General features: G+C 40.3%; 1 non-coding gene across 1 annotated transcript; it reads right to left on the bottom strand.

The window, feature by feature from the left end:
* Nucleotides 1-19,236: 19,236 nt before the first annotated feature.
* Nucleotides 19,237-19,344, bottom strand: LOC130971508 (small nucleolar RNA R71). Its single transcript, XR_009082723.1, has one exon. It is a non-coding gene; the product is annotated as a small nucleolar RNA R71 (small nucleolar RNA).
* Between the last annotated feature and the right edge of the window lie 320 nt (nucleotides 19,345-19,664).

The raw sequence follows: 19,664 nt of genomic DNA, 5'->3' as shown, positions 1-19,664 counted from the left end.
TAGCTACTTTTTGGGATGTTTTTATTAGTTTTTATGCAAAATTCATATTTCTGGACTTTACTATGAGTTTTTGTGTTTTTCTGTGATTTCAGGTATTTTCTGGCTGAAAAAGGACTGATGATGCTGTTGGATTCTGACCTCCCTGCACTTGAAGTGAATTTTCTGGCGCTACAGAATTCCAAATGGCGAGCTCTTAATTGCGTTAGAAAGTATACATCCAGAGCTTTCCAGCAATATATAATAATCCATACTTTGCTCGCGTTTTGACGACGCAAACTGGCATTCAAACGCCCCTTCTCTGCCCTATTCTGAAGTCAAAACGCCAGAACTGGCATAAAAGCTGGAGTTAAATGCCCAAACTGGCACCAAAGCTGGCATTTAACTCCAAAAGAAGCCTCTACACGTGTGAAGCTCAATGGTCAGCCCAAGCACACACCAAGTGGGCCGGGAAGTGGATTTCTACATTATTTACCTATTTCTGTAAACCCTAGTAGCTAGTTTCATTATAAATAGGATCTTTTACTATTGTATTTTCGTCTTTTGATCACCTTTTGATCTCTTGATCACGTTTTGAGGGCTGGCCTCACGGCCATGCCTGGACCTTGTTCTTATGTATTTTCAACGGTGGAGTTTCTTCACACCAAAGATTAAGGTGTGGAGCTCTGCTGTTCCTCGAGTATTAACACAATTATTATTGTTCTTTTATTCAATTCATGCTTATTCTTATTCTAAGATATTCATTCGCACTTCAACCTGATGAATGTGATGATCCGTGACACTCATTACCATTCTCACTTATGAACGCGTGCCTGATAAACACTTCCGTTCTACCTGCGAAAGCTAGAGTGTGTATCTTTTGGATTCCTGGTCCACGACACATGGTTGCCTCGCCTAACAACTGAGCCTTCCATTCCGAGAGATCAGAGTCTTTGTGGTATAAGCTAGAATTATTGGCGGCCATTCCTGAGATCCGAAATGTCTAAACCTTGTCTGTGGTATTCCGAGTAGGATCTGGGAAGGGATGACTGTAACGAGCATCAAACTCGCAATTGTAGGGCGTAGTGACAGACGCAAAAGGATAGTAAATCCTATTCCTACATGATTGAGAACCAACAGCTGATTAGCCATGCGGGAAACTGTAGAGGAGCTTTTTCACTGAGAGGACGGGAGGTAGCCATTGACGCCGGTGAAACCCAACATACAGCTTGCCATGGAAAGGAGTATGAAGGACTGGATGAAGGCAGTAGGAAAGCAGAGATTCAAGAGGGATGAAGCATATCCATACGCTTATCTGAAATTCCCACCAATGATTTACATAAGTATCTCTATCTTTACTTTATGTTTCATTTATCTTTTTATTTATTAAAACTCCATAACCATTTTTATCCGCCTGACTGAGATTTACAAGGTGACCATAGCTTGCTTCAAGCCGGCAATCTCCGTGGGATCAACCCTTACTCATGTAAGGTATTACTTGGATGACCCAGTGCACTTGCTGGTTAGTTGTGCGAAGTTGTGACAAAGAAGTGAGATTACAATTGTGCGACCAAGTTGTTGGTGCCATTGTGTATCATAATTTCGTGCACCAGCCACCTTCATCTGGCTTGGAGGAACCTTCTTGAGCTTTGGTATCCTTGGGCTTCCAAAATCCTAGCCTCCTCGTGTAATTTTTTTCATCTTCCTTATGTTTGGCTAGGATTTTCTCTTGTCTTTCACTTAGCTCTTCCATCCCTTGCATGAAGGTTGGGTATCCTGGGTTTAGAGCGGCTACAGCGTTACACAAGTGATTCAGCTTTGCTTGTGTGTTGAAGTCATACTGCCTCCTGGATATGGTCCTGGCATCATAGAGATGTCTGAACTCAGCCAAGTTCCTCTGTTGCCACTTGCCTTGCTTTGTTATTTTGTCTAGTGTGCTTCGTACCTCTCCCCAGTCAAATTGTTCTTGCTACTCCTTCCTCATATGCTCCCAATTCCCTTGGAGTTGTTGAATATTTTGGTTGACTTGGCACCATTGTTGTTGCTGAGTCTCCTTAAATTGATTGACATCTTCCCTCAAGTGGTGTAGATCTCCCTTCATTTGGTGTACATCTCCTTGTAATTGCTCCCAGTTGAATCTCTTTGGAAATTGCTGATATTGGTAGTGTGGTGGTGGTTGAAGTGCTAGAAAGTGAGGTTGCTCTTCTGCCTCTTCCTCTTCTTGTTGTTGTTGTGGTTTATGAGCATGAGCTCTTCGTTCTCTAGCCCTGTTGAGTGGGTGGACAGCCACCACTTTGGCCATCTTTTTGGCAGTTATGAACTTGTCTTACTTCACAAGCACTTCATCAATGATCTTTTCAACTCATGTTTTCTCCACTCACGATGCTTTACAAGCACTTCACAAGCCCACGTTGATGTTTTTTCCTCTCATGATGCTGTAGATGAGCACAACTCTCTCCTTGGTCACCTCTGAAGTGTTGGATGTGGGGATTACGAACCTTCTCACAAATTCTAGCCACCCTCTAGCTTGGGGGCTCAAATCTCTTCTCCTCAATTGGTTGGGTATCCCATCCTTGTCATTTATCCAACACATTCATCACACAGATTTCACTCAGAATCTCCTCAAACCCAGGGTCTTGCTGCTTCATTCTTTCTTCATAGCTTCGAGTGGAGCTTGTCCTCTTCACCATTAGCATTCTTTCTATGCTAGAGGGGCTGTAGTCAATGGACTTCCCCGTTACATAGCTAATGTAGCCATATTGTTGCCCAGGTTGAGGCACTGTGTTGGCATAGAATTCCCTCACCAAGCTCTCTATCACTTTCTTTGGTGGGTTGCATAGAAGTGACCAACCCCTCTATTCAATCTCAATGTTGATTTCAATATGCTCATTCCTCCTTAGTTGAAACCCAACTTCTGGAATGATTTCCCTCTCACTCACCCAACCATAGAATTGATTTTGGTTGAATGCGGAGAGAAACTTGTAGTCATTAAAAGAGCTTGAGGATCCAGAGGTTGGTTCCTTGGTTTTTCTTTTCTTTGAGGCTGAGCTTTTTGGTGGTGCCATTAAGTTGAGAGAGTGTGCTTGAGGTTGTAAAAAAAAATGGGGGTTGCAAGAAAGAGAAGGTAAAACAAGGTTTTGCTCCAACACCAAACTTAGGACTTGATTGTCCCAATCAAGAAAAAAAAGGTAGGGGATAGTAGAAGATGAAAAGAGAAGCGAAGGTAAGGGGTGTAGGGATTGTTGAAGTGGGAGAGGAGATGGGGAGTGAAGCTTTTATAATGGGTGGATGATGTGGTTCGAAGGGTGGGAAATAAAAGGGATTAAATGTTTTCCCACTTTGGGAATTGGTGCCTAGCGTGGGAAGAGGCACCAACTTTTTTCTCAGAGTGTCTTCTGCGTGTGTTGAGTTTCAAGGTGCAAGTACACTTTGATTTCCTTGTTTTGTGAGTTGTTTACCATGTGGGCCCCATCTTCTCTCCTGAAATTGAAACTGAACCCATTAGTAATGACAAAAGAACCCTTTCACATTCCTTCTCATCAAGAATAAATTGGATTGCAACTGATGGTTGTCCCTTGGGACACCAAACTTAATTCTTTGGCATCTTAATAAATTGGTTTCATCATTGTGTATTTAATGTGTTCATAAGAGTGGAATAACATCAATCTTTTCATTTTCTTTTGATTCCAACTCCTCTGAACTCATTAAATCACGTTCATGTTCTTACCCAAAGTATTAAGTGCTTTTAAATTGGGTGACTTGGGCTACTATGTGATCATTGGTAGTGGCCACACCAAACTTAATCTTTGGGCTTACTCTTCAAAATCAACTGTTAATTGTTTGTAAGCCTAGATTAAGTGGGTGAGAGACTACACAAAACTTAGCACTTTAGCTAGTTCTCAGCCCATTCACTCATCATTAGTTATGCATTCATCAAGTTGCAACTCCTAAATAGAAAGAATTAGGAGAGTGTAAAGAAAATCTAGCTACCAAAGTTAACATCAAACTTTCTAACCTACAGTTGTAAATTAATCCTAATTACTGGAAGTTAAGCTATCTAAAGCAATAGAATTTAAACTACTTCTAAGAAAAGCAATTAAATAAAAAAGGATAAAGTGTTGGGGTGCCTCCCAACTAGTGCTTCTTTATTGTCATTAGCTTGACATTCTTTCATCTTTAGCTGAGCTTGTAGCTCACTCTCTGCTCCTCCAAGGAGCCTCCCAAGTAATGTTTGAGTCTATGGCTATTGATAGAAAAATTTCTCTGAGTCTTGTCTTCCATGAGCTCCACATGACCATAGGGAAACACTTTGAGTATGGTGAAAGGTCCTGACCATCGAGACTTAAGTTTTCCAGGGAAGAACTTGAGTCTTGAGTTGTAGAGTAACACCTTCTGTCCTTCAGTGAACTCCCTTCTTGCTATCTTTTGGTCATGCCACCTTTTTGTGTTCTCTTTGTAGATTTTTGCATTCTCATATGCTTGATTTCTAAACTCTTCCAGTTCATTGAGTTGCATTAATCTCTTTTCTCCAGCAGCTTGCTCGTCAAAATTCAGTAGTTTTAGAGCCCAGAAGGCTCTGTGCTCCAGTTTAACTGGAAAGTAGCAAGCCTTGCCAAATACTAGTTGGTATGGTGACATCCCAATGGGGGTCTTGAAGGCTGTTCTGTAAGCCCATAGATCATCGTCTAGCTTCTTAGACCAGTCCTTTACTGAGCTTCCAACAGTTTTTTCAAGGATTCGTTTCAGCTCTCTGTTGGAGATCTCAGCTTGCCCATTGGTCTGTGGGTGGTATGGAGTTGCCACTTTGTGCTTTACTCCATATCTGAGAAGGAGTGCCTCGAGTTGTTTGTTGCAGAAGTGTGACCCTCCATCACTAATGAGAGCTCTAGAAACTCCAAATCTGCTGAAGATATTCCTTCTCAAGAAGCTTATCACAACCTTGTTGTCATTTGTTGCAGTAGCTATGGCCTCTACCCACCTTGAGACATAATCAACAGCCACCAATATGTAGCTATTTGAGTAGGAAGTTGGGAAGGGTCCCATGAAATCAATTCTCCATACATCAAATAGCTCCAGCTTTAGTATGTATTACTATGGCATTTCATTCCTCTTGGTTATATTACCAACTCTTTGACAATCATTACATCTTGACACTATTTCCTTGGCATCCTTAAACACTGTTGGCCAGTAAAATCCGGATTGAAGCACTTTTGCTGCTGTCCTTTCTCCACTGAAGTGACCTCCATATGCTGATCCATGGCACTGCCATAACACTTCCTGTCCTTCTTCATGGGATATACACATTCTTAGGACATCATCATTACACTTTTTGAACAAATAGGGGTCATCCCGGATGTAGTGTTTGGCATCCTTGATTAGCTTCCTCCTCATGTGCTTATTGATGTTAGTTGGTAGCTCCCCAAAAGCCTTGAAGTTAGCTATGTCTGGGAACCAAGGGGCTACTCAAATCATCATCAATTGTTCATCAGGAAAGCTTTCATTTAATGCTACTTGCTGCATTTCTTCTTCTTGTGGGATCCTTGAGAGGTGGTCAGCTACCTTGTTCTCTGCTCCGCTCCTATCTTTAATCTCAATATCAAATTCTTGGAGCAGCAGGATCCACCTTATTAGTCTGGGCTTAGATTCTTGTTTGGTAAGTAAGTATTTGAGTGCTGCATGATCAGTGAACACAGTTACTTTTGAGCCAATGAGATATGATCTAAACTTATCAAAAGCAAAAACTATGGCTAAAAGTTCTTTCTCCGTGGTGGTTTAGTTCCGTTGATTCTCATTAAGGACCTTGCTAGCATACTAAATAACATGTACTAGCTTGTCTTTCCTCTGTCCTAGAATAGCACCAATAGCAAAATCAGATGCATCACACATTAGTTCAAAGAGAAGATCCCAGCTTGGTGGTGCTATAATAGGTGCAGAGGAGAGTTTCTTTTTGAGTTCATCAAAGGCTACCATGCATTCTCTATCAAAAGCAAAAGGAGTATTTGAGACAAGTAGGTTGCTAAGGGGTTTTGAAATCTTTGAAAAATCTTTAATAAACCTTCTATAGAACCCAATGTGTCCCAAAAAGCTTCTGATTGCTTTGACATTGCAAGGTGGAGGTAATTTTTCAATTACTTCCACTTTTGCTCTGTCTACTTCTATGCCATCTTTTGAAATCTTGTGACCAAGAACTATCCCTTCAGTCACCATAAAATGGCACTTCTCCCAGTTTAAAACCAGGTTGGTTTCTTGGCACCTTTTTGGCACAAGAGAAAGATGGTATAGACAATTAGAATATGAGTTCCCAAACACAGAGAAGTCATCCATAAATACTTCTATGAACTTCTCAATCATATCTGAAAAAATGGAGAGCATGCACTGATGACAGGTCATCATATACCCTTTTTTCAAGCTAATTTCACTTGTTTTATTAGCCTTTATGCACTTTCTTGCATCCTAAGTAAGTGATTTGGAATGAAAATGCATAACTTTTTTAAATCAAACAACTACCATTAAATTGATGCTAAATCATGAGGTTTGAGCAAGAATTAATTGATTTTTAATGAATTATAAACCTTATGAATTTAGAGATACTTTGAGTGGTTGTTTTGGTTTCTTGTAGGTGAAGAAAGTAAGAAAAGAGGAAAAACGTGGCTTAAGAAAACGTGGCCCAAGGAAAAAAGAATGTGGCGCATGGAAGGAAGGAAGCTACATTGCCCTCCAGGAGAGCACACTGCCCTCCAGGAGAGCAGCATAATGAACCAAGCCTTGAAAAGCAACACTGCCCTGCCCACAACAAGGGCGGAGCACAACTTGATGCCAAGGACCAAAGGGAGCAAAAACTCTGCCCTACCCTCCCCAAGAGCAATATCGGGCTCATCAAAGAAATAAATTCAAGGAAAAAGTTTACCAATGCTTGCCACAAGGTTCGAACTCATGAGCAAGGGGGAGTGGGGGAGCGCTACTCACAAGCTTACTTTCAATCTCCCAGGATCGAACACGGCACCATGAGGAAGCAAGGAACTAGGCCTTACTTTGGTGCTAAGAAAACCAAGGAAAAGAAGCAGCGTGTGCCTCCACCAAGTCTCGAACTTGGAACCCCACCTTTTGGCAACATTGCCCTGCCCTCCGCAAGGGCAGGGCAGCATTTTGTGGTGCATGGCCAGCGCACAACACTGACGCGCACCAAGGGAGTCTCGGCCAGCAAGCACGCACGCACAGGCAGCTTGGCGCACCATGGCAACTCTGCCCTGCCCTCCACAAGGGCAGGGCAGCATCCTGCAGCATCTTGAACGCACCAAGCACGCACGCAACAAGGGCCGCACGCACCATTTGCTGCTCTGCCCTCCACAAGGGCAGGGCAGCCTCCTGGAAGCTACTTTCTCATGGGCTCAAAATTGGATTAAAAATCCAATTTAATTCATTTCTTCACCAAATCAAAAGCCCATCCAAATCCCAAAATCCAAGAATAGAAAGTGTATAAATAGGAGATAGTTTGATGTAATTAAAACCTTCTTTTGATTTTTGAATTCTCACTTTTGGAAATTTCAATTTCTCTAAGAGCTTTGAACTGAGATTTTAGAGAATTGGGGAGGAGAATTGATCTCTCTTCTTCCTCGTTCTTGCTTGAGCAATTTTTACTTTTCTTGTTTGAATCTTGGATATGAAGAATTGAGGAATTTCTGTCTCAATCTCCATTTAAGATCTCTTTGATTACCTCACTACATAATTGAATTGAATCCAATTTCCTTTACTGCTTCTTCTTTAATTTCTTGTTAATTGCCTTGTGAATTTGGATCTGGGAAGGCAATTGAGATCTATACTTTGCTATCTAGTCTCTGGAGTCCTGAGATCCCATTTTTCTTTTGGTTCTTCTGTGAACCGCTGCTGCAATTTAATTTTCCTTTCTGTTTAAGATCTAACAGAACTTTAATCATCTTTTGCTTTGATAATTGTTGCAATTTAATTTCCCATGCTTGAATTCTGAAATCCCAGTCCTCAAATCCCTTTTCATTACTGCAATTTATATTTCTTGCACTTTAAGTTACTGCAATTTACATTTCTTGCACTTTAAGTTTCAGTCATTTAATTTCTTGTTCTTTAAGATTCAGCTCTTTTACTTTCAGTTTTCTTTAATTTCTGCAATTCTCCCCTTTCCCTTTACATTTTCTGTCATTTACTTACTGTTAGATACAAAACCACTCAACCAAAACTTGATTCGCTTGACTAAATCAACCACCGAACTAAAATTGCTCAATCCTTCAATCCCTGTGGGATCGACCTCACTCCCGTGAGTTTTATTACTTGATGCGACCCGGTACACTTGCCGGTGAGTTTTGTGTTGGATCGTTTTCCACACATCAAGTTTTTGGCGCCGTTGCCGGGGATTGAAATAGATTGACAATGATTGAGTGAAGTGGTGGTCTAGATCAACCACTTTTTCTTTATTTTTAACTAACACACTAACTGTTTGAATTTTTGTTTAAACTAACTAAAACTTCACTCTAGCAATAGATTAAAGTTTCACTGGTTTTCTGAATCCGTGTGTTTCTTATTGTGTGTTTGTATGTCAGGTACAGGAAGAGCTGCCCCTATTCTCTCTGAAATTGACCAAAGAACTCTTCGAAGAATAAGAAGAGCTGAAAGAGGGAAGAACGTTATTGGAGAGCAAGAATTTGAGGAGGAATTCCAAGAAATGGAAGGAGATCCATCAAATCCCAATCAACCAGAAGGAGGGGTCAACAACAACCCACAACAAAGAAGAGTACTGGCTTCCTACACATTTGCAAATGCTAGACATTGTGGGAGTAGCATTCTTACCCCTAATGTCAATGCAAACAACTTTGAACTAAAGCCACAACTCGTTACATTGGTTCAAAACAACTGCTCTTTTGGAGGAGGGCCATTGGAGGACCCGAATCAACACTTATCTACCTTCTTGAGGATTTGTGACACTGTCAAAACCAATGGTATGCCTCCTGATAGTTACAAGTTGCTGCTCTTTCCATTCTCTCTTAAGGACAAAGCCACTCAATGGCTAGAAATATTTCCAAAGGAAAGCATCACTAGTTGGGATGATTTGGTCATCAAATTTCTGGCCAAATTCTCCTCATCCCGACAGATCATCAAGCTGAAAGAGGGGGAACAGCTATTCACATAAAGAGAAGAAGAACCACTCTTCAAGGCATGGGAAAGATACAAGAAAGCAACTGATAAAGTGGGTTTCCGAGCTTTCTATGAAGGACTAATGGTGCACGAAATTGTGATCACTACAACTTCGCACAACTAACCAGCAAGTGCACTGGGTCATCCAAGTAATACCTTACGCGAGTAAGGGTCGATCCCACGGAGATTGTTGGTATGAAGCAAGCTATGGTCACCTTGTAAATCTCAGTCAGGCAGACTCAATTGGGTATAGTGATAAACGAATAAAGCATAAAGATAAAGATAGAGATACTTATGTATATCATTGGTAAGAGCTTCAGATAAGCGAATGAAGATGCCTTCCCTTCCGTCTCTCTGCTTTCCTACTGTCTTCATCCAATCCTTCTTACTCCTTTCCATGGCAAGCTTATGCAAGGGTTTCACCGTTGTCAGTGGCTACCTCCCATCCTCTCATTGGAAATGTTCAACGCACCCTGTCACGGCACGGCTATCCATCTGTCGGTTCTCAATCAGGCCGGAATAGAATCCAGTGATTCTTTTGCGTCTGTCACTAACGCCCCGCCTTCAGGAGTTTGAAGCACGTCACAGTCATTCAATCATTGAATCCTACTCAGAATACCACAGACAAGGTTAGACCTTCCGGATTCTCTTGAATGCCGCCATCAGTTCTCGCCTATATCACGAAGACTCTGATCTCACGGAATGGCTGGCTCGTTTGTCAGGCGAGCACTCGGTTGTCAGGCGATCAACCATGCATCGTGTTATCAGGAATCCAAGAGATATTCACTAGAGCCTTGGTTGCTTGTAGAACAAGAGTGGTTGTCAGTCACCTTGTTCATGAGTGAGAATGATGATGAGTGTCACGGATCATCACATTCATCAAGTTGAAGAACAAGTGATATCTTGGACAAAGAACAAGCGGAATTGAATAGAAGAACAATAGTAATTGCATTAATACTCGAGGTACAGCAGAGCTCCACACCTTAATCTATGGTGTGTAGAAACTCCACCGTTGAAAATACATAAGAACAAGGTCCAGGCATGGCCGAATGGCCAGACTCCCAAAGTGAGTTCAATCATAAAACATGATCAAAAGCTCTCTAATACAATAATAAAAGGTCCTATATATAGAGAACTAGTAGCCTAGGGTGTACAGAGATGAGTAAATGACATAAAAAACCACTTCCGAGCCCACTTGGTGTGTGCTTGGGCTGAGCAATGAAGCAATTTCGTGTAGAGACCCTTCTTGGAGTTAAACGCCAGCTTTTATGCCAGTTTGGGCGTTTAACTCCCATTTAGGTGCCAGTTCCGGCGTTTAACGCTGGAATTTCTTGAGGTGACTTTGAACGCCGGTTTGGGCCATCAAATCTTGGGCAAAGTATGGACTATCATATATTTCTGGAAAGCCCAGGATGTCTACTTTCCAACGCCGTTGAGAGCGCGCCAATTGGGCTTCTGTAGCTCCAGAAAATCCACTTCGAGTGCAGGGAGGTCAGAATCCAACAGCATCTGCAGTCCTTTTGAGTCTCTGAATCAGATTTTTGCTCAGATCCCTCAATTTCAGCCAGAAAACACCTGAAATCACAGAAAAACACACAAACTCATAGTAAAGTCCAGAAAAGTGAATTTTAACTAAAAACTAATAAAAATATACTAAAAACTCAACTAAATATACTAAAAACATACTAAAAACAATGCCAAAAAGCGTATAAATTATCCGCTCATCAACTAACCCCAGAGACAAGAAAAGCAGTGGACTACTTCTCAGATGGCCTACTCAAAGCAACAACAACTGCCCAAGGAATTGCAAATTTCAATGACAAAGGAGTCAACAACCAACACTCATTCGAGAAACCACAGAATGAAATTTCAGAAAAAGAAGTGATGAATCTTGAAGGAATGAATGCATTCATGAACCTGAACAAACAAATGCACCATCAAACACAGCAACACATGGAGCTGAGAGATAGAAAAGTCGATTGCCTGCAGTCTGCTGCAGCGAATGCCCAATTTCCACCATGGAGGCCCCATTCTTATCTAAGAATGGGGTAGTCCTGACATCAAGAACAAGGAAGTTTCAACCAGGGCAAATCCATGACCACAAACAACCAACATCACTTATCCACCAATGCCAATCAAAGCCAATACTCATAAAACATACACTTCCAGACTCATTCCAACTGGAGAAGGACCGAGTACCAAATTCACGAACCAATGGACTTCAATTACAACAACCCCAACTTCACAAACCAGCAAAAACACCATTATGGTAACAACAACCACTACATGCCACCACAACACCCACCCTTCCAACCTTTAACATCTCACAACCGACCAATCTCACAAGACTCTCAGAGGATCACTAACTTGGAGATCTTAATAGAGAGAATGATGAAACACCAAGAGGAGATAACAAAGAACCAAGAGATGTCAATCAGAAGAATTGAGGAGCAGATAGCTCAACTGGCAAAGCACTTTGCAGAAATGGGTGAAAAGAAGGCAAATACTTTCCCCAGAGCCACTGAAGACAAACCAACTAACAACGAAGATGCTACAAAGAAGGAAGGATGGAAAAGGATCATAGAGGAAAGTAAGAAAACCTTGGACAAAGAAAGTACCAGCCAAGAAAAACACAACAAGGATTTCTTAGAAGGAGAGACAGAGGATAGAATTAAAGAAAAGCAAAAAATCCCCACTGGAAAATTTTTACTAGGGGATAGAGTAATGATAAACATTCAAACCATGAAGGTGTCCCCACAGTTGTCTGATCACTACATTGTGACTAAGATCCTTCCACAGGAATTCATAGAGGTCATCAAAGAGGAAACCGGAAGGAAGTTCACAGTGAAGAAAGACAAGCTAAGGCACTGTGATTTTCAACTTTCATGATCAGCAGAATAGAAGATGTCAAGCTAGTGACAATAAATAAGTGCTTGTTGGGAGGCAACCCAACCTGAGGTAGTTTTCTTTTCATAGCTTTTTAAATAAAAATGTTGAATAATTGGTATGCATTGCAAGGAGCTAAGTTTGGTGTTGCACACCAAAACAATTTAAGGGAGAATGAAGGATTCTAAGTTTGGTGTTCCACCAAAAAAATCACATTTAAAAGCACATTCTCATCTCTTGCATAATGCTAGCCCCAAGCAATCAAACAAATTATCCAACTATTTAACTGCTTTCTAGCCTTAATCCCATAACCTTTAGCAAGGATACAAGGTTTCACATATGGTTAACTTGTCGCATCCGAGGAAGTGGCAAGTAATTAAGTTTGGTGTTCTCACACCAAAATAAATCCAAGAGCCACACTCAATTTATGCATACTAACCATGCACTTAAGGGCTTGAGAAGCAAGCAACTTTGAGAATTATGCAGGACATGAGTCAACAATTGAAGATATTGTGCATCCTAACTCAAAGAAAACACAACAGAAGGAAGAATCAAAGGGCTGCAACTTCAAAGGTTGTATCTAAACTTAATCCTTGCTGCTGTGTATTGTTTTGAACATGGGAACCATTATATATCCTGCTAAAGTATTTATCTAGTTGCAAGTGAATTTGTTTGATTAAGTATGCTAATCTGCATAATGCTTTTCATCCATCACCTAGCTGAATTTTGTTTTGTTCCCCATATGCTTGAATAAAAGAGAATTGTTTGAATTAGAAAGTAAATATCCAATGTTGCATAAGTTAGAATGGAAGTTAATGGTGGTGTATGTGTTTGATTAAATGCATAACTCATAAAATAATTGCTGCATAATGTCATTTTCATTGAAATGTGATCTAGCTTGCTGTTATAAAGGTTCTTATCAGTAAAGAAAAAGCCCTTGGAAACAAAAATAAAACAGAAAGAAAAGGAAGAAGAAAAAGCCAATGTGGCAAGAAAAACAAAGAATAAAGGCTGGACACCAATAGCTTGGACCCTAAGACACATGCCTGTGGTGTTCTTGTACTAGGATATGCTTGGATAAGTAAATTCTGAGGGGTATTTTAAAACCCGGTCACTTAGATCAACTGATTTGGGATGGCCAATTGAAAGTCCACAATAAAGAGCAACCTAGATACAGAACATTTAGTTATCCAAAGAGATGCTGGGCATCAATGATCCTAGGAAGAAATAGTGAGCCATGTGTCTGTGGTGGAAAGATGTTGAGTAAAAATAAAGCCAAAGGCTACTACTGCAACATTAGACACCAAGCCTCCAAAAGAATAATAAGCTTGTTAAGCAACATGAGAAAAGAAAAGTTAGCAAGGGAGCAAAGAAAGAATAAACCTTATAACAGCAAGTTTAGTAAGCCTTTGAGGAAAAATGTATATTATGTAACAGCAACAATAATTGAGTTATCATTGTCTGCATAAAAACTCCATGAATCAAGTTCTGCTATATGCCTAATAAGGATATGTTTTCTTTTCTTGTTCATTTCATTTTCTCTTAGTTTTGATGCTTGCTTGGGGACAAGTAAGAATTAAGTTTGGTGTTGTGATGACAGGTCATCATATACCCATTTTTCAAGCTAATTTCACTTGTTTTATTAGCCTTTATGCACTTTCTTGCATCCTAAGTAAGTGATTTGGAATGAAAATGCATAACTTCTTTAAATCAAACAACCACCATTAAATTGATGCTAAATCATGAGGTTTGAGCAAGAATTAATTGATTTTTAATGAATTATAAACCTTTTGAATTTAGAGATACTTTGAGTGGTTGTTTTGGTTTCATGTAGGTGAAGAAAGTAAGAAAAGAGGAAAAACGTGGCTTAAGAAAACGTGGCCCAAGGAAAAAAGAATGTGGCGCATGGAAGGAAGGAAGCTACATTGCCCTCCAGGAGAGCACACTGCCCTCCAGGAGAGCAGCATATTGAACCAAGCCTTGAAAAGCAACACTGCCCTGCCCACAACAAGGGCGGAGCACAATTTGATGCCAAGGACCAAAGGGAGCAAAAACTCTACCCTGCCCTCCCCAAGAGCAATATCAGGCTCATCAAAGAAATAAATTCAAGGAAAAAGTTTACCAATGCTTGCCACAAGGTTCAAACTCATGAGCAAGGGGGAGTGGGGGAGCGCTACTCACAAGCTTACTTTCAATCTCCCAGGATCGAACACGGCACCATGAGGAAGCAAGGAACTAGGCCTTACTTTGGTGTCAAGAAAACCAAGGAAAAGAAGCAGCGTGTGCCTCCACCAAGTCTCGAACTTGGAACCCCACCTTTTGGCAACATTGCCCTGCCCTCCGCAAGGGCAGGGCAGCATTTTGTGGTGCATGCCAGCGCACAACACTGACGCGCACCAAGGGAGTCTCGGCTAGCAAGCACGCACGCACAGGCAGCTTGGCGCACCATGGCAACTCTGCCCTGCCCTCTACAAGGGCAGGGCAGCATCCTGCAGCCTCTTGAACGCACCAAGCACGCACGCAACAAGGGCCGCACGCACCATTTCCTGCTCTGCCCTCCACAAGGGTAGGGCAGCCTCCTGGAAGCTACTTTCTCATGGGCTCAAAATTGGATTAAAAATCCAATTTAATTCATTTCTTCACCAAATCAAAAGCCCATCCAAATCCCAAAATCCAAGAATAGAAAGTGTATAAATAGGAGATAGTTTGATGTAATTAGAACCTTCTTTTGATTTTTGAATTCTCACTTTTAGAAATTTCAATTTCTCTGAGAGCTTTGAACTGAGATTTTAGAGAATTGGGGAGGAGAATTGATCTCTCTTCTTCCTTGTTCTTGCTTGAGCAATTTTTACTTTTCTTGTTTGAATCTTGGATGTGAAGAATTGAGGAATTTCTGTCTCAATCTCCATTTAAGATCTCTTTGATTACCTCACTGCATAATTGAATTGAATCCAATTTCCTTTACTGCTTCTTCTTTAATTTCTTGTTAATTACCTTGTGAATTTAGATCTGGGAAGGCAATTGAGATCTAGACTTTGCTATCTAGTCTCTGGAGTCCTGAGATCCCATTTTCCTTTTGGTTCTTCTGTGAACCCCTGCTGCAATTTAATTTTCCTTTCTGTTTAAGATCTAACAGAACTTTAATCATCTCTTGCTTTGATAATTGTTGCAATTTAATTTCCCTTGCTTGAATTCTGAAATCCCAGTCCTCAAATCCCTTTTCATTACTGCAATTTATATTTCTTGTACTTTAAGTTACTGCAATTTACATTTCTTGCACTTTAAGTTTCAGTCATTTAATTTCTTATTCTTTAAGATTCAGCTCTTTTACTTTCAGTTTTCTTTAATTTCTGCAATTCTCCCCTTTCCCTTTACATTTTCTGTCATTTACTTACTGTTAGATACAAAACCACTCAACCAAAACTTGATTCGCTTGACTAAATCAACCACCGAACTAAAATTGCTCAATCCTTCAATCCCTGTGGGATCGACCTCACTCCCGTGAGTTTTATTACTTGATACGACCCGGTACACTTGCCGGTGAGTTTTGTGTTGGATCGTTTTCCACACATCATGCACCTTTGGAATGTTGCAAGTGCATTGCACAATCCAAAGGGCATTCTCCTATAAGCAAAGACACCATATGGACAAGTAAATGAAGTTTTTTCCTGATCCTTGGGGTCTACAAAAATTTGATTGTAGCCCGAATATCCATCCAGGAAACAATAATACCCATGTCCTGCTGATGAGCGGATAATTTGTACGCTTTTTGGCATTGTTTTTAGTATGTTTTTGGTATGATCTAGTTAGTTTTTAGTATATTTTTATTAGTTTTTAGTTAAAATTCACTTTTCTGGACTTTACTATGAGTTTGTGTGTTTTTCTGTGATTTCAGGTATTTTCTGGCTGAAATTGAGGGATCTGAGCAAAAATCTGATCCAGAGACTCAAAAGGACTGCAGATGCTGTTGGATTCTGACCTCCCTGCACTCGAAGTGGATTTGCTGGAGCTACAAAAGCCCAATTGGCGCGCTCTCAACGGCGTTGGAAAGTAGACATCCTGGGCTTTCCAGCAATATATGATAGTCCATACTTTTCCCAAGATTTGATGGCCCAAACCGGCGTTCAAAGTCACCTCAAGAAATTCCAGCGTTAAACGCCGGAACTGGCACCTAAATGGGAGTTAAACGCCCAAACTGGCATAAAAGCTGGCGTTTAACTCCAAGAAGGGTCTCTACACGAAATTGCTTCATTGCTCAGCCCAAGCACACACCAAGTGGGCCCGGAAGTGGATTTTTATGTCATTTACTCATCTCTGTACACCCTAGGCTACTAGTTCTCTATATATAGGACCTTTTATTATTGTATTGGAGAGCTTTTGATCATGTTTTATGATTGAACTCACTTTGGGAGGCTGGCCATTTGGCCATGCCTAGACCTTGTTCTTATGTATTTTCAACGGTGGAGTTTCTACACACCATAGATTAAGGTGTGGAGCTCTGTTGTACCTCGAGTATTAATGCAATTACTATTGTTCTTCTATTCAATTCCGCTTGTTCTTTGTCCAAGATATCACTTGTTCTTCAACTTGATGAATGTGATGATCCATGACACTCATCATCATTCTCACTCATGAACAAGGTGACTGACAACCACTCTTGTTCTACAAGCAACCAAGGCTCTAGTGAATATCTCTTGGATTCCTGATAACACGATGCATGGTTGATCGCCTGACAACCGAGTGCTTGCCTGACAAACGAGCCAGCCATTCCGTGAGATCAGAGTCTTCGTGGTATAGGCGAGAACTGATGGCAGCATTCAAGAGAATCCGGAAGGTCTAACCTTGTCTGTGGTATTCTGAGTAGGGTTCAATGATTGAATGACTGTGACGTGCTTCAAACTCCTGAGGGCGGGGCGTTAGTGACAGACGCAAAAGAATCACTGGATTCTATTCCGGCCTGATTGAGAACCAACAGATGGATAGCCGTGCCGTGACAGGGTGCGTTGAACATTTCCAATGAGAGGATAGGAGGTAGCCATTGACAACGGTGACACCCTTGCATAAGCTTGCCATGGAAAGGAGTAAGAAGGATTGGATGAAGACAGTAGGAAAGCAGAGAGACGGAAGGGAAGGCATCTTCATGCGCTTATCTGAAGTTCCTACCAATGAATTACATAAGTATCTCTATCTTTATCTTTTATGTTATTTTCGTTCATCACCATTATACATTTGAGTCTGCCTGACTGAGATTTACAAGATGACCATAGCTTGCTTCATACCAACAATCTCCGTGGGATCGACCCTTACTCGCGTAAGGTTTATTACTTGGACGACCCAGTGCACTTGCTGGTTAGTTGTGCGAAGTTGTGTAATGCCATGGAATTGAGCTACCAAGTTTTTGGAGTTCATGACCGGGGATTATGAGAGTTGTGAAAAGTATTGTTCACAATTTCGCGCACCACCTGCCAATCTTTCAAGCATTTGGTCCATGAAGGGTATGGGAATTCCTTTAGACTGAAGCTTTAGACTAACATTGCATGATTCCTGGAATTCTCATTAAGAATTTTGATACCTTTATTTTCTTTCCATATAATTTTCGAAAAAAAAAGCACAAAAAAATTACAAAATCATAAAAATCAAAAATATTTTATGTTTCTTGTTTGAGTCTAGTCTTATCTTAAGTTTGGTGTCTTGCATGCATTGTTATTTGATTTTAGTTGCATTTTGATTCTTCTTTATCATTAAAAATCCAAAAATATTTTTAATTTGTGTCTTTTCAAGTCAATAAATATAAAGAATTGAAGATTCAGAACATGCTGCAGAGGAATTATACAGAAAAAGATGGGCGTTCAAAACGCCCAGTGAAGAAGGACAGACTGGCGTTTAAACGCCAGCCAGGGTACCTGGTTGGGCGTTTAACGCCCAAAAAGGGTGCATTTTGGGCGTTAAACGCCAGAATGGATACCATTCTGGGCGTTTAACGCCAGGATGGCAAAGGGGGAAGATTTTGTTTTCAAATCAATTTTTTTTTCAAGTTTTCAAAGTTTTTCAAAATCAAATCTTTTGCAAATCATATATTTTCAATCAAATGTTTTCAAAATCAATTCCTTTCCTTTTTCAAAGATACTTACTATCAATTAATGATTTGATTGAACATTTCAAGTATGTTGCCTTTTCTGTTGAGGAAGGATTAATGTTTGAATCATATCTTTTCTTGATAGTCAAGTTATTAATTTTTAAAATCAAATCTTTTTAAAATTGTTTTCAAATCATATCTTTTCAATCACATATTTTTAAAACCAATCATATCTTCTTAACCTCATCTTTTTCAAAATAGTTTTCAATCAAATCTTTTTAATTTCTAATTTCAAAATCCTTTTCAAAAATCACTTGATTTCTTTTCCACTTTGAATTTTCGAAAATTATCAATCAATTTTTCAAAATGTTTTTGACATCTTTTTAATTAATTTTCGAAAATCCTCTTCCCTTCTTCCCACATCCTTATATTTATGGAGTACTACTCCTTCTTAATGCACAATTCGAACTCTATCTAATCAAGTTCGAATTCTTCTACCTCCTTCTTCTACTTTTCGTTTCCTCTGACACATCAAGGAATCTCTATACTGTGACATAGAGGATTCCACATCTTCTTGTTCTCTTCTCTTTCATATGAGCAGGAGCAGAGACAAAGGCATTCTTGTTGAAGCTGACCCTGAACCTGAAAGGACCTTGAAGAGAAAGCTAAGAGAAGCCAAAGCACAACTCTCTTTAGAGGACCTGACCGAATTCTTCAAAGAAGAAGAACACATGGCAACCGAAAACAACAACAATGCCAACAATGCAAGGAAGGTGCTGGGTGACTTTACTGCACCTACTCCCAACTTCTATGGGAGAAGCATCTCTATCCCTGCCATTGGAGCAAACAACTTTGAGCTTAAGCCTCAATTAGTTTCTCTAATGCAACAGAATTGCAAGTTCCATGGACTTCCAATGGAAGATCCTCATCAGTTTTTAGCTGAGTTCTTGCAAATCTGTGACACAGTCAAGACTAATGGGGTTGACCCTGAGGTCTACAGACTGATGCTATTCCCTTTTGCTGTAAGAGACAGAGCTAGAATATGGTTGGACTCACAACCTAAAGATAGCCTGGACTCTTGGGAAAAGCTAGTCAATGCCTTCTTGGCAAAGTTCTTTCCACCTAAAAAATTGAGTAAGCTTAGAGTGGAAGTCCAAACCTTCAGACAGAAGGATGGAGAATCCCTCAATGAAGCTTGGGAAAGATACAAACAATTAATCAAAAAATGTCCCTCAGACATGCTTTCTGAATGGAGCATCATAGGTATTTTCTATGATGGTCTCTCTGAACTATCCAAGATGTCTTTGGATAGCTCTGCTGGAGGATCTCTTCATCTGAAGAAGACGCCTACAGAAGCTCAAGAGCTAATTGAAATGGTTGCAAATAACCAATTCATGTACACTTCTGAAAGGAATCCTGTGAACAATGGGACAAGTCAGAAGAAAGGAGTTCTTGAGATTGATACTCTGAATGCCATTCTGGCTCATAACAAGATATTGACTCAACAAGTCAATTTGATTTCTCAAAGTCTGTCTGGAATGCAAAATGCACCAAGCAGTACTAA

The sequence above is a fragment of the Arachis stenosperma genome, chromosome 3, assembly GCF_014773155.1.
Source record: "Arachis stenosperma cultivar V10309 chromosome 3, arast.V10309.gnm1.PFL2, whole genome shotgun sequence".
Taxonomy (NCBI): domain Eukaryota; kingdom Viridiplantae; phylum Streptophyta; class Magnoliopsida; order Fabales; family Fabaceae; genus Arachis; species Arachis stenosperma.
The sequence above is the reverse complement of the archived record's forward strand: the minus strand, read 5'-3'. Positions and strand labels throughout refer to the sequence as shown.